The sequence below is a fragment of the Miniopterus schreibersii genome (assembly GCF_964146895.1).
Source record: "Miniopterus schreibersii genome assembly, chromosome: 2".
NCBI classification, from domain to species: domain Eukaryota; kingdom Metazoa; phylum Chordata; class Mammalia; order Chiroptera; family Miniopteridae; genus Miniopterus; species Miniopterus schreibersii.
Genome location: NC_138102.1, coordinates 22,513,754 through 22,530,113, shown reverse-complemented (window position 1 = coordinate 22,530,113; position 16,360 = coordinate 22,513,754). Strand labels below are relative to the sequence as shown.

Here is a 16,360-nt window from a genome sequence, read left to right as displayed (position 1 = left end):
TCATGTGGATGTTTGGGGAATGAGTGGTTTGTCCAGGCCAGCAGAGGCCCTGAAGCTGGAGACGCTTGAGATGTCAGGTGGGGCTTCCTCAAACCATTGGGAAGTTTTGAGCAAAGGAGCAACCTAGTCTATTATTTAAACAGATTACTCTGGCTGCCACATGAGTTGAGAACACACTGTAGGAGGGCTACCTGGAGGCAGGACCAGCCAGGAGGCAGTGATCCTGGCAGGAGAGGGTGGTGGATTGGATTAGGGCGAAGCAGTGGAGGGGTGTGGAGTGGTCGGAATCTGAATATACTTTGAATGTGGGACCAGCAAGATTTGCTTATGGGTTGGATGTAGGATTTGAGAGAAAAAAAGGGTTCAAGGATGATTTCCCAGGTTTCTGGCATGAGAGGGGAATGTTTGTGGAAGAAGCACTGGGGGAAAATAAGAAGTGAGGACTTTGTTTTGAGAGATGCTAGGCATCTAAATGAGATGTCCACTAGTTCTGATGGGCCTGGATTTCAGAGAAGAGGTCTATGCTAGAGGAAACTCTTGGGAGCTATCTGTGTATTGATAATATTTAAAGTCTGGGACTAGATGACATCACCTAGAGAGTGCGTGTAGGTAGACCAGAGGTATAAAGACCGAGTTCTGGGAACTCCAGTATTCATAGATGAAGGATAAGAATTGACAAGCTTTTTCTTAAAGAGCCAGGTAGTAAATATTTTAGACTTTGCGAGCCATGTGGTCTTTGCTGTAACTGTTCAGATTTACTCAAATAGCACAAAAGCAGCCCTAAATAACATTTAAATGAATAAGAGTGTGGCTGTGTTCAACTAAACTTTACTTATATAAACAGGCACCTGGCAAATGGGCCATGTTTACTGACTCTGGGTCTAGAACGTGAAGATAAACCAGCAGAGGAGACCTAGACGGAGTAACCCGGGAGATACGAGGTGAATGGGAGAGTGTTGCCTCAGAAACTACGTGAAGTGTTTGTCAAGAAGAGAGTGATCAGCTAGTCAGATACTGCTGATGTTTGAAGTAAGATGAGAACTGAGAATTGAATGTTAGCAACATGGAGGCCATCCGTGAGCTGACAAGAGCCCTTTGGATGAGTGGGAGGTGAGAGCCTGTTGGAGTGGGTTGAAAGAGAGGCATTGGAAATAGCTCACGTAAACCACTTCATGGAGAAGTGTGTCTGTAAAGGGGTGCAAAGAAACAAAGAGTTAACTGTAGGGGCATGCTGGGTCAAGGAAAGTATTTCCCCCTTAAAATGGGAAAATAACAGGATGCTTGTGTGCTGATGGGAATGATCCAGTCAGGAGGGCAAGAAGGTGATGGCAGAGCAGGAGGTGAGAACTGCCGGAGCGAGGCCTTGAGGGAGGGAGGGGAGGAAGTGGGGCCCAGTGAACAGGGACTGCCATGGCTTTAGTGGGCGGTGTGGACAGCCATGGGAGGGAAGGGCGGGGGCCCTTTTCTGTTGCTTCATTTTCTCAGTGACTAGGATGATAGATCAGGAGTTCTGAAAAAGGCGGGCAGTGGGAATAGATGCCCCCTGGGCACAGGGGGAGAGGGAAGGGAGACAATGATGGAGAGAGGTCTGAGTCTTTCATCAAAATTAGAAGTTCGCTGCCAGTGCTACCAGTCAAGCTTTTCCCTGTAAAGGGGCCTGTAAATTCTTAAGGGTTGTGACTGAACAAGTAAGGCCAAGATGAGAGCATGGACTGAAAGTCCTCAAAAACCAGCCTAAGATTCCTACAGGCCTGGGGCTGCCTACTCAGGTGGCTCTCGTATGACTGTATTTCTTTTTTAAATTGAGGTATAATAGACATATAGCATTATATTAGTTTCAGGTATACAACATAATAATTAGATATATGTATAATGAAATGATCACTGCAATAAGTCTAGTTGACATCTATCACACATAGTTACAAAGTTTTTTGTACACTTTAATTTTGAAGAAATTGAATCATTGGAGTTGCTAGCAATCCTCAGAATTCAGACTGTTGGGTGAGGGGCTGAGCCCATCGATCTGGGTTTAGGAGCACTTAGGAATGCTCACTGCACTTTTGTCCTTTCCTCCTAGAGCCTTTTTTTTTTTTTCTTTTGAGATTTCTTTTTTCTTTCTTTCTTTTTTTTTTACATCTTTCTATGTGGAAAGAGGGAGGAGAGAATGACAAGAAGATTCCTCTCTTTAATTTTTACTGTAAGACATTGTCCCGGGTATAGAAGGGACCTACCCAAGGTCACAGGAGCTGAATGTGGGGTGGAGCTCATGAGGTGGGGCTGATCGCTGTGGTATCTTCCTCTCGGCATCCTAGGAGGAAAGAGGAGACATGGAGAGGACATCTCCTGGAGAGTTCTCCACTCCTTGCAGTTTGAGAGGAGGTAAATGCTGACAGAAACTACAAAGAAATAGAACACCTCCTTAGTTCTTGTCAGATGTCTGAAGGAAAAGAAAAAGGAAAACAGACCAAGGAACAAGTGGGATTGTGGGGAAGGAAAATGACTTGAGGATTTGGACTAGAGAGCAATCTAAGATGACAAACCCAGCAGAAAAGCAGGGCGGATGACTTGATGCTGAGACCATGCTGTGTGGGGACTGAGGGAGTCTGGGGTGGTAAATGAAGCTGGGGAAGTGGAGGGTTTGCACCGGGGACGTCTGGAAGTGTGCTGAGGTTTACATCAATTCACTGCTAGTGCAGCCCAGAAAGGGGTGGGACCTCGTACAGAGCTGGGGGTATATAGGACAGGTGATTTGCACCCGGGCCCATCAGTTTTTTCTGAGAGGGAACTCATCTTGGATGGCAAAGCGCCTAACATGCTGCTTGTACTTAAGGAACAAGGTCCTTTGTTGGAGTGATGAAGGCAATGAGGGGTGTGTGGTTCAGGGCTGATCAAGGAAGAGGGACTCACCCATCTTTTCTCTAAATCTTATTCCTGGTGGTCTTTTTGAGATAAAATAAAGAATATGAAAGCTCAGAGGTGTAGGCAGCCAGAGTTCATCTAACCCAAAGTATCTCCACACACCTGGCTCAGATACTCTGTGTGGCTGCTTCAAACCTCAGTTTCCCTAGTTTAAAAATACCAAATGATGCCCAGCCGGCGTGGCTCAGCGGTTGAGCATCGACCTACTATCCAGGAGATGGAGGTTCGATTCCCGGTCAGGGCACATGCCTGGGTTGCGGGTTTGATCTCCAGCAGGAGGCATGCAGGAGGCAGCCGGTCAATGACTCTCACCATCGATGTTTCTGTCTCTGTCTCTCTCCTTTCCTCTCTCTGAGATGAATAAAGATATATTTAAAAAAATACCAAATGATGCGCATCTCATAGGTTTGTTGTAGGGATTAAGTGGAGGGTTAGCTATAAAGTATCCAGTGTAGAGCTGGAATATAGCAGGTGCTCGAGGGTCTGTGGGAAGTAATACAAGGTGATGGGGCAGTGGAGTGGTTTCTCTCTAAGGCTTGGCCGGGATGGGCCAGGTTAGTGGGCTGGGTGAGGAGGAGCCAGGCCAGGATTCCGTGCATTTCTGCTGAGGGGATCCCAGAGTTATTAATAAAAAGGTTGGAATTCCTGCTTCCCAGTTTCGGAGCTCAAGAGCTTCCTCCCAAAATATTGCTGGTCAAAGTACCAGAGAGGAACAGTGTAGCACTGCCAAATAGTGCAGCGCCTTCAAAAAATAAATCCTAGGGAGGAAACTCTGAAAGCTGCAAGAACCATAATATTGAGAGAGATTTAAAGGGAACCAAAAATCTCTGCATTGCTTAGGATGGCAGGAACAGAGATTTCTCAGACTTAATCAAGTGATTTGTGGGGAAATCCTATCCATCTCCCTAACCTGAGCTGATCACTACGAGTTGCAGTGAGCTCTGAGGCAGCGCAGGGCTGGTTTATGATCCTGCAGAACTTTTCTGCGGCATGAATTCCTGGGCAAGCAGGTGACTCCTTAGGAAAGAACCCTCCCTTCCCTGGCTCCCTTTCAGCTGCTAGTGCAGGGCTCTTTGTTGGGTGGAAGTGCTCTCTGACTGCCCATGGCAGAGCTTCCAGGGAGCTCATCCTTTGAGAACATTCTGCCCATGGAGGGTGGGGGGCACACATTTCCTTGGGCTTTTGAGGAGTGACTGTGATGCACGGGTGCTGGCCTGGCTGAGCACTTAAATGTGACATTGTCACGGGAGCTATCTGATCAGGAGATACTGTTTGGAGAGAACACATAGGACTTCTTGCTCTGCCTCCTACAAAGAGAGGAATGGATGATCCAATGGAATGGCCCTTGTGAGAGTTGTATTTTCAAGGTGGTCTCCGTTATTGGGCCCCATACGGTTTAACCTAAGTACCGCTTCTTTGACCATGAATGGATATTCCCCAATCAAGGTTAAGTTAAATTCCAGGGCATTTAGAGTAATCTCAAGAGAGTTTAAGTGGAGCCATTTAAACTCTTCAATGTAGTGGGGAGACACTGTGTCATTCAATGTGTGGGGAGATGGGTGGTTGTTTGGGTTGGGCTGAGGCAAGGAGGAGGTAGGGGGTCATGTGTGAAACTTGGTACAAGCGTGGAGTGTCAAAACACTCAAGATGCTTAGGATTGTCTTTCTACACAGGAAAATAAATTTACTACAGTTCAGAGAAAGAGAAATATAATGGCTAAAAACACATGGGAAAATGTTAGACTCTGTGAATAATAATCAGTACAGCAGAATAGTCAGGTGGCTGGGGCTTTGGAATCCGGCTGTGATCCTGGCTCCGAAAGTTCCTTTTTGGACCATGTACAAGTCACTTAATTGTACCTCAGTTTCTCCCTGTGTAGGGTGAAGATGAGAGGGTCTACCTTATAGGGAAGCCCTATGGTGTGGTGGAGAGGTGAGAAATTCAAGTCAAGTACTTACCACCAATAGCAATCTAATAATAACAATATCAACAATGATAATTTAAATGCAAATGAGATGCTATTTTCCCAGCTATAGAATTATTGAGGGTTAAAAGTGACATTGTCATGGAAATATAATATCATGTCCTATTAGTAGAACTGTAATTGGTACAACCTTTCTGGAAGCTGATTTGGGGGGTTTCTATACTTTAAAAAAAAAACTTCTAGGATTCTATCCCAAGGAAACAATCAGAAATGTTGGGAAATGTGTGTGTGTGCAAAATTGTTCCTGGTGGTGCTATTTATTTTTCTGAAACACAAGAATCAACTTTTTCCAATAGCAGGGAGCTAATTAAGTAAATGATGGTATATCCATACAATGGAATAGTAGGCAGCCATATAAAAATACTGAACAATGTTAATGACATATGAGACGATACTCATGAGCTGTATGTGAAATATCTTCTAAACTGCCTAATGAATATATCTATATAGGTCTTTATGCAAACATGAATAAAATATGCCAAAATTCCAATAGAGATTCTCTCCTTATGGTGAGATTATGGATGAATTTTGTTTTCTTCTTTATATTTTCATCTGTGGTTTACAAATATCCTACAGTGAGCCTTTATTAATTATTATAATAAAAGTTATAGAAAGAACATGAGATCTAGTAGCCTGCAGGGTCAGGTTCTTGCCCTGGTTAGGAAGTATTTCTCTGTAGACCAGGCCTGGTGTGGATTCCCCGGGAGCTTGTCAATGGCTTTGTATGGATCCTCTTCTTACCCCTCCGTGAACAGTGTGGGAGAAGCAAATGTTTTGAGTGAAAAAGGTGAAGGGATTATTCAAAGAAAAAAAAATCATAGATATAGACAATGGTATGATGATTACCAGAGGGCAATGGGGTTTGGGGAGGTAGAAGAGGGTATAGGGGGAGTAAATGATGATGGAAGGAGCCTTGAGTTGGGGTGGTGAACACACAATACAATATACAGATGACATATTATAGAATTGTATCCCTGAAACCTAGATAATTTTATTAACCAATGTCACCCCAATAAATTCAATAAAAATTAGAAAAGAAAAACAAACATTGTGGACTGAAGAGGCAGAGTGGGTGTGAGGTGGGTGTGAAGACAGTACCCAGCACAGTAGGTGGCCTGCCTGGGTTTGCTCTCTGCCCAGAAATTTACAGACATGGTAACAACCCACGTGTTAGTCACTCATCCCCAAAGCCACAGCCAGACTGGCACCTGCTGCCCTCCTGCTTGCAGTTGTCATTTGGAGGCCAGGAGGAGGTTTCTGAAGATAAAAGCAGCCCATCCTACATGATGCTCATAGAATTGTGGGGCTGGAGGTGCCAGGGGTGATGTAGGAAAACACCTGCAGAGGCTGTGGGTTCGGGGATGGGGGCAGCTCACAGGATACAGTTGTCCCAAAGCCCAGGCTTGCGTTCCAGGGGTGTCTACCTACCACATGTTGTGAGGAATGTTGAGGAATGGCGCATATTCTGTAATACATCGATGTATATCGATGGGTAGAATTCTTCTGTTAACAGATACCTTTTGAGGACATGCATCAGTCTGGGTCTTGGCCTGGGAGCTGGCCGTTCCCTGGTGATCAAAGAAAAGGCCTCGGCCTTTGCCGAATTTACTGTTTCTTTTTGTACATTGAACAACACTTTTGATATATGCATATGTTTTCAAAATCTGGAGTTAAAAAAATATATTGGTTTTGCTTAAAGTGGGACACACTTGCTTTAAGTCTGTGAAATATTGTAGAATAATGATTTCTCTTCATGCAGATGTCCCAAGTGTTGTGTAAGGTTAAATATTTTTCTGTAATTCATCCTAAGGACATCTCTGTGAGATGGCGCAGGGAGTGGGTGCCGCCTCCTTTCGGGTGAGGAGCTGGGGCCAGCTTGGCTCTGACTTTGGCCTTGCTGAAAATGTCCCAGGGCAGCTGCTGACTTTACTCAGTGGGGGCCTTTCACGATTGGCTACTGGTGGCCACTGCTGCTGCGGGAGAGGCTCTCGTCTGAGGAGATGCTGCGTGTCCTCTGCGCTCCAGAAACCATTTATTCATTCACTTCAGAACTTTTTTAAATTTGAAAATACAGCGGCTGTTGTATTATTCTTTCACGATACTTGGTGCCAGGATCAGGTTCCCTAAAATCCTCTGAGGCACCGGATTATGTTTAGCAAATGTAAATTGTAACTTTTGTGAAGTGCAGCCTTCCGCTGGGTCTTGTGTTGTGACTTGGGCTCTTCTTCTCCCTTGGAACGCGCCCAGATGTTTTGCTTCTTTTAAAGATCTGACATGGCTGTGGCCGGCTCTAAAAATAGTATCAAACATGAGCTATAATGCTGGCATGATGCTGATTTTTTCCCTGCCACCCACTGAAAGTGGGAGAGAATACTCTCTTCTCCCCGCTCCCCTTCCTCTCTCTCCACACACACTCTTAAGTTTAGATATTAGTAAAAATCCTGAATGTGTTCAAATACGTATGTGTTCTTGTTTCTTTTGTTTTTTGGGAATTAGGTAAAAAGGAGATAAAGAGCTTTCAACAGTAGGAAAAATGACTTTCCCAAGTGTGGACTACGCCCAGGCAGAGCTGAATTAAATTAGTCCTTGTCATCAGAGCTCACAGTCCAGCAAGAGGGCAGCTTTATTAGTACCAGGCTCCCTGGGCATAAAATGTGAAAAGATGCCTTCTATAAATACGTGGGGATTTTTAACAGTTGTGGAGAGAATCTCTAGCAGTTGTATTAGTTTGCTGGGACTGTGGTAGCAAAGTACCACATCCCCAGTGGCTTAAACAACAGAAATTTATTGTCTGGTAGCTCGAGAGGCTGGAAGTCCTGAATCAAGGTGTCAGCAGGGTTGGTTCCCCCTGAGGCTGTGAGGGAGAATGTTCCAGGTGTATCTCCATGGCTGATAAATGACCATCGTGCACCCCATGTCTCTTCATACTGTCTTCCCTCTGTGTGTGTCTGTCACTGTGCTCAAATTTCCCCTTTTCATAAGGATACCAGTCTTTTGAGTTAGAGGACACCAGAATGACCTCATTTTAATGCGATTACCTCTGTTAAAACCCTACCTCCAAATAAGGTCATGTTCTGACCTGAGGGTGGTTAGAACCCTAACCCTAACCCACTTTTGCAGGGGGACAGGTGCAAATTTAGTGCATTCAGGATGGGCAGGTATATGTTCTTTTTCTTGGTACTTTCGTCTTCTTTGCTCCTGACATTTTGAGTAGCACAGATGGAAAATCCAGTAGAAAAATGGGAATGGGGGGCATATTTCTTCTATTGAGTTATAAATACAGACACCACCACCTTCTCTGGTTTTGCCTACTAAGATGAGCTGGGTCTGAAGCCATACCTCCTTCAGTCTAGTTGCTCAAGCCAAGAGTTATAATTAAAGAAGGTACTGGGCCACTAAGCAGCTAAAAGCACTAAACAAAAGTTCCAGTATCCAAAAACCATTCATGTGCAAAAGTGTAACCATTATTACACTTAAACCAGTATCTGTGTTTGCCCTCAGAAGGAACAAACGCCAAATGTAAAGTGGACTTTTATGATTTTCACCTGGGGGTGGGACTTAAGGGAAAGTAAAGGAAAGCTACACTGGGTTAGCTTAGAGGAGCATTCTACTTGGGAGGTGTCAAACATGGCTGTGGGCCCCCAATTGTAAGATTTAGTGGGTGGATCATTCCAACCTCAAAGTAGAAACTGCTGAGGTAAATGCTGACATTCATTCCCATTGCAAGGTGGTGGTGGGGAGGTGTCTTCCCAGTATACATTACACCCATTCATTTAAAAACCAACCAACCAACCAACCAATATTTCAACTAGTACCTTCTACCCCTATCATCTTCAAGTGAGACTGGAATGTAACTTTCACTTTCTCAGAAGTTTCTTTTCTTCAAGAGAATAAATACCCAGTGGTGATCTTAGCAGGTGGGCGTGATAGGTGCACTCATTACAGATGCTGCCCTGGGTGAGGCTGGTTCTGCCAGACATTAATGTGTCACCTCCTATGTGCTCAGAACTGTGCCAAGATCACAAAAGAACCACCTGCCCACAAGTTACATGCAGTGTAGATGAGACAGATACACATCAAGTGACCAGAGAATAAGGAAGGGTTCAGTGAGTTGGAGGAGGGTGCTGTGAACATGCAGAGGAGGGGGTGATGAATCACTGGCTGGTGGTCAGAGATGGCTGCACGTGCAAGTGTAAGGAAGGGTTGAGTTAGGGCTTAGTTAGTGTTTAGGAAGTAAAAGAAGGAAAGGAGCCAAGGGCCCTGCGCTGGGAAGGTTACATGAGCCGACAGGTGTGGGGATGGAAAGGAAAATGACCAGGGAGGTCTCTTGGCAATTATTCTGTGAAGGTTGACGATGCTTAACAAAACAGTCCCAGTTTGTGTTTCTATACAGTGGAAGTGGCTGAAGGGAAAGGATATTTCCAACTCATCACAGAATCCTTAGCCACTTCTGTCAACAGAGTCCTCTCCCTAGCCATCAAGGCTGTGGCTCCAATGGACTTTTTAAATGCGCTTTCCTACCACTTCTCTGCCTATTGCCTGCTTGTGTCTAACCGAACCACCCCACTCTTCTTTACAGACCCTCTATTGGCCTAAGACACAGACCATTTCACTGCGCTTCCGTCAACTCTATAGATTCAAGTCCTACCCATCTTTCAAGTTCAGTTCAAACGTAATTTCCTGTATGGAACCTTCCCTGATCTTCTTTCCTCTCCTGTTACTGGCTCTGAAAGATGATCTTCTGTGTACTTCTTCTACTAGTAAAGTATTGATTGAGCACCTATTATGTGCCAGACACTGTTCTCTGTATCTTGGATAAATTAATTAATAAATCAAAGACTTCTGCTCTCGTTGAGTTTACAGATATCTGGGGAAAACATAATGAGTAGTAGAAATAATATGTAAGTAATTCTATAAAACGTTAGGAAGTGATAACTGTTACGGAAAAAAGAAAATAAGAGCAGAATAAGTAGGGAATGGGAATGCAAAAGTAGGGGGAGTGGTGTTGGGTTGCAGTTTTAAATAGGGTGATCTTTCAGTAGGACTCCTGAAGAGGGTTACATCTGTGCAGAGACTGTTCAAAGTCCCTGAGACAGGAGTGTGCCCGTTGTGCTCAAGGAACAAGATGCCAGTATTATTGTTCAATAATTTTCACTCTATTATTGTGGAGTGATACAGAGAGAGAGAAGTAGGGGATGAGAAGTCAGAGAAGTGGGGGGTGGCATCACATGGGGTCTTGTAGGCCATTTTAAGGACTGAGGGAGACAAGGAGGATTTTGAGCAGGCGAGTGATATGAAAAGTTTTACTTTTTAAAAGAATCACTCTGGATGCTGTGTTTAGAATAGACTGAAAGCTGGGAAAGCTGGAAGCAGGAGATCAGTTGAGAGGCTACTGTGGTAGTCCAGGTGGCCTGGGCCAGAGTAGGGGCAATGAGAAAGTAGTCAGACTCTGTATGTACTTTGAAATTTATTTTTCATGAATAGACTGTGATATATGGGAGAAGGCAAGGAATCAAGAATGATTGCAAGGGTTTTGGCCTGAACAACTGGAAAGCTGCAGATGCGAACACCAAAGATGGGAAAGGCTGTGAACAGGGCCTCCGGCAAGTAGGGAGCTTTTGAACTGGTCCTCACTGGACTGGAAACTACTTAGGAATCAGTGTACTATATGATTCCTCTTTGCTGTCTCCTTAGGGACTCAGGAATTATAATTGATGGATGTTTCGTACTTCAGGAGCTGTTATGATTGCAAAGAATTCCTGCTTTGGGAGGACATTGATTAATTTTGTGATGATTGGTTAGGTCAGATCTCTACGTCTGGCTGCTTCCCCAGCTGGGTGTTTTTGTTTCTTTGACACCATCCAGAAGTTTAGTGACAGGTCTCCAGTGGAGCAGGGTAGTTAGATGAGGATTTGATCTTAGGCGGGTTAATCTCATGAGCCACCAGGATCTTGATATAGGCACAGAATATTTTGTTGGAACTAATCTTTTCTCTCCCAGTCATTATCACACCTAATGAAGATGATTAATTGGTGTTAATTAGTATGCCAACAGAGTGTGAGTACTGTTAAAAATTAAAAATTAAATATTCCTTTTGGATTCTGGAGATATAGAGTGGGGGTGGGGAGGAGAGGTAGGGTATGTTAGGCTTTACATGTGATCCTGGGCTTCAGAGATTTCTGGTCAGAATCCCACTTTGCTGGTACAGAGATTTGGCTGAAAACACACCCAGGTTAATGCAGGGGCTACTTAGTTGAAATAGCCCTGGTGGGGTTGTACCAGTGATAAGTACAGTGATAAGTTGACATTGAGCCTGCTTATGTCTGTGTCATTGCAAGAGGGGACTCTTCACTCCACAGGTACTTACGGAACATCTACTCAGTGCCAGTCACCACGGTAGGCAATGATAAGATTAGGATGCCTGATAAGCTGTGCTGGTCTTTACCACTCAGTCTGTTAGAAGAGGCAGATATGTAAACAGTGATGAGTCATGATGGGAAGAGGCAGAGGTCAGCTGAGAGGAACCTGAAGAGGTAGGTTCATTAATGAAGAGCCCTATAGGCTATAACAAGGAGTTTAGACTTTATCCAATAAGCCATAGATAGATATTAAAGGTTTTTAAGCAGAACAATGATATAAGTTAATGACTGAGTCCCTACAGTGTCATGAAAGAGATATTGGAGAGGTGGGATTCAGGAATCAGAGAGACTAAAGGCTTTTACAATAGTCCAGGCAAGAAGGGATGGTGACTTGGATTGGGGCGTTGAAGGTGGAGGCCGATTGGAGAGGCATTGGTAACTTTCTGCACTTAGGTTACTTTCGATTCTTAAAACTGCTCTCTAATGACAATGATGACATTTACTAAGAGCTAGGCACTGTTGTCATCTAATTTTTCCAACTGCCCTATGAGGTAGGTACATTAAAAACTCAGCCTATATGTGAGGGAAAGTGAGGCACATATTTGAATAAGTTGCCCAAGGTCTCACATAACAGGAACTTCACAATCCATGCCCTTACCCGTGCCACTACTGTGCCTCCAAGATAGGTAAGATCATCCGATTTCATGGATGAAGAGACTGAGGAAGAGAGAGGGGCCTTTGGGGAGTTCAGGAGATGGAAGAGTCTAGGATGGCTCTTAGTTCTGGGACTCTCAGATCTAGGGAGATGTGAAAATGCTGCCAACAGGTCCAAGTGTTTCATAAAGGGTGGTGTCTGGGGTGGCAGTGAAAGAGAAGAGAAAGCATGTGGGTGTGTGTTCCTGTGGGAAAGAACCTTTGATGTGAGAAAATACAGTTCATTCCCCACACTGTCATTAACTGTCTTCACCCTTTCCTCACCTGAAAGGGGGGAGTGGTAGGTATCCGCCCCCTTGTAAGCCTGACTTCCTCTAATAGGGTTAACCAACTTGCCCCTTCTCACAAGCGCCCGAGGGTGAAACTCTCAGGTTGTCAAAATGGAATTGGCATCATCACAAACAAACAGTGGGGAGGACTACTGGCCTCTAAAAGGTCACGTGTCCTAACTCCTGGTGAAGTTGAATTAGTTTCAGACGTGTGACTACACGGTTGGGGGACCTTGTTTGACCAGTTCTGTGTATCTGGATCGTCCATACGGCAGTGGGCTCTCTGTGGGCTTCCTCTGTCCCTAGACGCTAGATGACCTGGCGCTCTCATCAGAGACCAGGAGACCAAGGAAATGACCTCTTAAGGAGAAACCATATGCCTTTTAAGAACACAGGGACGTTCCTGTAAAATGAGGGAGTTGGCTTTTCAAAGATCTGTGGACCATTTGGGGGTCTGTCACTCCCCAAAGCAGAGGTTAGGGGTCTATCACTTGGCATCCCTCTGCTATCTCAGGGAATCCCTGCCTGAGTTAGGCCATCGGGAAGGCCACCGTTGATTTGGAAACATCTACCCAGCGACAGGGAAAGGTCCTGGCAACAGCTTTCAGTGACTCATTTGCATCTTGGATAATGTTCTAAAATAGCTTTATTTCTGAGAGCCATTAAATACTGATAAGTGGGCATTTTTGTAGACAGAAAAACAAATACGGAGTGACATTAACATTATCTTTTCTGAGCACATGTGCTGATGCATCCAGGGAAGGCAGATTTGGGGCTTGAGTTGCCAGGCAGGTGACATGGGGTTTCTTCAGTGGGCCAAAGGCAACACATCCCTCAAGCTGTAGCGGACCCTTTTTCCCCCTGAAGTATCCTTCATCTAGATCTCTTTGTCACCTTGCATGGAGGATTGTTTTTTAACCTCTCAGGCTTCAGAGACTGAGGTTTATTGGTACTGACAGCCCCAGATTATTTAAAGTCGTGGAGGCCAAGGTTTCTGTTGTCCTGGTCCGCAGAGAGTTCAGTTGACCCGCCCCTGCTGAGCGCACTGGCGTTTTGTGCTCTGTTCAGGGCCGCCTGGAATAGCAAAATCCCCTTTACATTCTAAAACAGCTGACAAAAAATAAACACAAGCAAAATCCCCTTGACTGAGCCCCTACTGCCAACCAGCAGTACCCCTCTGCTCAATTTCAAATCCAGTTCTCTGACAATAGTCTTGTGATTTGAAGCAGCAGGAATGTTGCATATAGTTCACTTTGGCATTACCCAGGGGGCACAGGTGAGGGCTTCTGAAGGGAGCACAGGCTGTCACCACAGACTTTGTGCCCCTCTGTCACTCTTTGCACCCCCACCAGCCCTATAAAACAGGGACCAGAGGCCTGCCTTCCCAGGAGGGGGCTTTGAGAACACACTGTAAGCATTTAGTAGGTGGTTCAGCCTTCCTCGCCCAGGGTGGTAAGGCTTGGGGGGCTACATGCTAGAAGAATGGGGGGAGTCAGTTACCTAGCAACAGCCACATCCTGTGACAGGACTTGTATCTTGAAGGAAGGAGAGCCCCTGGAGAGCCTCCCTGCTCCTCTCTCCGAGCTGGGGAGCTCTTGGGGTGCTCTGTGGAGCACTCCCTTCAGAGTTCCCCAATGTGGGCTGCCTTTCCTGCCCTGAAACAGAGGCCTCCCTGCTGAATGTGTGCACATGTGTGAGCATGGACACATGTGAGCATAGTGGCAGGACCGGGAGTGGGGAGGCTGTGAAAGCAACAGCTCAGTTAGTGTGACTCCAGAGCTCTTGGAGGCCCCCCTCTACTTTCAAGTAGAAACCTCCCCCCTTGGGCTGACTGCTGCAGTGACCAGACTTCCCCAAATTGCCCAAGGTGGCCCTGATTTCAAATATCCTATTCTGCTTTATAAATCATGTCACGTGTTTTCCCTGAAAGCCCAAAGCTGAGATAAATTTCTTTCCTATTAGGTTTTAATCTGAGCTGGAAAACACGTATATATGTAGGAGTGGTAACTCATGAGTGCTCGTGAGCACTGGACTCACCAGGAGGCAGTGTCAGATCTTTTCCCAGAACGCGTCTCCAAGGGAGGCGCCCCGAGCGCTGGGAGGCGGCGCCCGGCGGAGGGGCAGGCTTCCGCGCGGAGAGGGCTGAGCAGAAGGCGGGGGTGCGGAGGGTGGCTCCGCCCGCGTCTCAGCCGCGTCCCGGGCCAGCCGGCGGGCCTTCGGCCTCGGGAAGTCGGAGTTCACTGTTGGCCGTGCTGCCTTTTCTTGCCCCATTTCCTGGTTGGGAATCCCTTATTCGTGGTTTTTCCCGCCACCCTCCTTGCTCCTGCTCCGCCTGACCCTTCTCTGCAGATCCTTGGAGGGTTTGAAAATTCCCTGTCCGTTGCAGCTTAATGCCTTTGATATGTCAGGACTCAAATTGGAGAAATACGGTGGCCTTTTCTCCACTGCTTCCAGTTAATTCTGTCTGTACTCTCGCGGAAGCGGAGGAGTCTCTCTTCCTTCCTTTTTACTGCCCCACATCACCCTAAGCAAATGGGTAGCCGGCCCTGGCGTCCCCTAAGCTCCAGCTTCCTGGGACGGTGGAGTAGTTACTGCGCCTCCTTTGAAGCCTTTCATTTCCCTGGGGATAGGGAGCATTTCAAGCAAATCTTCTCACTCGTCGCCTGACCTCTTTGCAAGGTCACGGAGGGGTCCGGGGCTTCTCTGCAAATAGGGGAGCTGTGAGGAGGGGGAGGGTGCCCGGCGCACCCCAGTAACTGAGCCCGGCAGATGGCCCAGCAGACAGAAGGCCCTCCCTGGAGAGAGGCTCAGGGCTGGGTTTGCGCCGTGGCCTCTCCCTCAGACTGGAAAGAAAGTCTCCACGGTATTTTTCAACCCAAAATTTAGACTCACTTCTGCCATTGATTTTTAAGATTCACGGCGATAAACTTGACTTTAGTTAATCAATCGGCACATTCATTCAGTTACTCAAGTATTTTCCCAGCATCTATAACGTGCCTGCGCTCGCGGGAGGACGGCGTGCGGGCAGCCCCGTGGCTCCAGGACTCATGGGGGGGGGCGGGGGGGGCGTGGGGAGAGCGAGACGGCGGCTGCAGCTGCAGTGAAGCATTACCTTGTAGGCACGGGCCCTCGTCCCTTCCAGAATTAACCTGCCTTCTTAGTTATCTTGTGTGGAACTGGAAGGGTTCGCAAGGATGGCGATGAAAAGATCAGAGCATGAGAGCAACGGGAAAGAGCTAATGGGCCCGCGCCTCTCAGCCAGACAGAGGCGGAGAGGCGCCCCGAGCCGAGGGGTCCTCGGGGGAGGGGCGCCCCCAGGCGGCGCCGGGCCGAGGGGTTCTTCGGGGAGAGGCGCCGTTGTCCTCCAGTTTGCTTCAGAACAAGGCTGCTGGCCACAGCCCTGGTTTTGTGCCGAACCACCCAGCGGACTATTCAGGGGCCTTATGCGCCGTTTTCAGTGGCATTTTTTGTAACGAGGAGACCGTATTGGGTCACTGCCCTGGACACCGAGGCCTCCGAGGCAGCGCCCTTCCCTCACGAGTTTGGGCATCATCTCCTTCGGTCCTTGTAACAACCCTGGGAGGTATATACTTTTATTCTCCTTTTCTGGAGCATTTCATTGAGGCTAAAGCACTTAAGTGGTTCAGCCACATCCAGGCCCATAACTGGCGGGCTGGAGGTTTAAGTCCAAGTCTGCCTGACCCCAGCCCGGTGCTGTGCTCCTTCCCACAGGCAGAAAGACGCCCCAGGAGCGGAGGGGCGGGCACCCAAGGGTTTCCTCAGGCCGCAGCACCTCCTGCCCTGGGGCCAGGGCCCAGAAGGCTCAGTAATCACACAGGACTGCACCTGGGCGTCCTGGGGACTCATCCAGGAAGACCGGAACGCAGAAGGAAAGAAAATAAATCAGTGACTATTTGTTGGGATGCTTATATATGTTCAACTAATGACATAATATATATGACAATGGTGTTATGCAGACCAAGTGTTTTTTTAAAGTTTCAGAAGAGAAGTAGAATTTCTTGGTGAAGATGAAGGTTGAACTCCGTCTTCTAGAAGCTTGACTAGTATTTGATTGCTGAAGGGAGGGCCTTCCAGTGAAAGGCGGGCACACCAGC

The 16,360-nt window shown here is 46.7% G+C and overlaps 1 protein-coding gene across 4 annotated transcripts in view; it reads left to right on the top strand.

Moving 5' to 3' along the window:
- ZMAT4 (zinc finger matrin-type 4) overlaps window positions 1-16,360 on the top strand; it is a 303,306-nt gene that overhangs the window by 10,697 nt on the left and 276,249 nt on the right. The gene's annotated exons all lie outside the window — the stretch shown is intronic.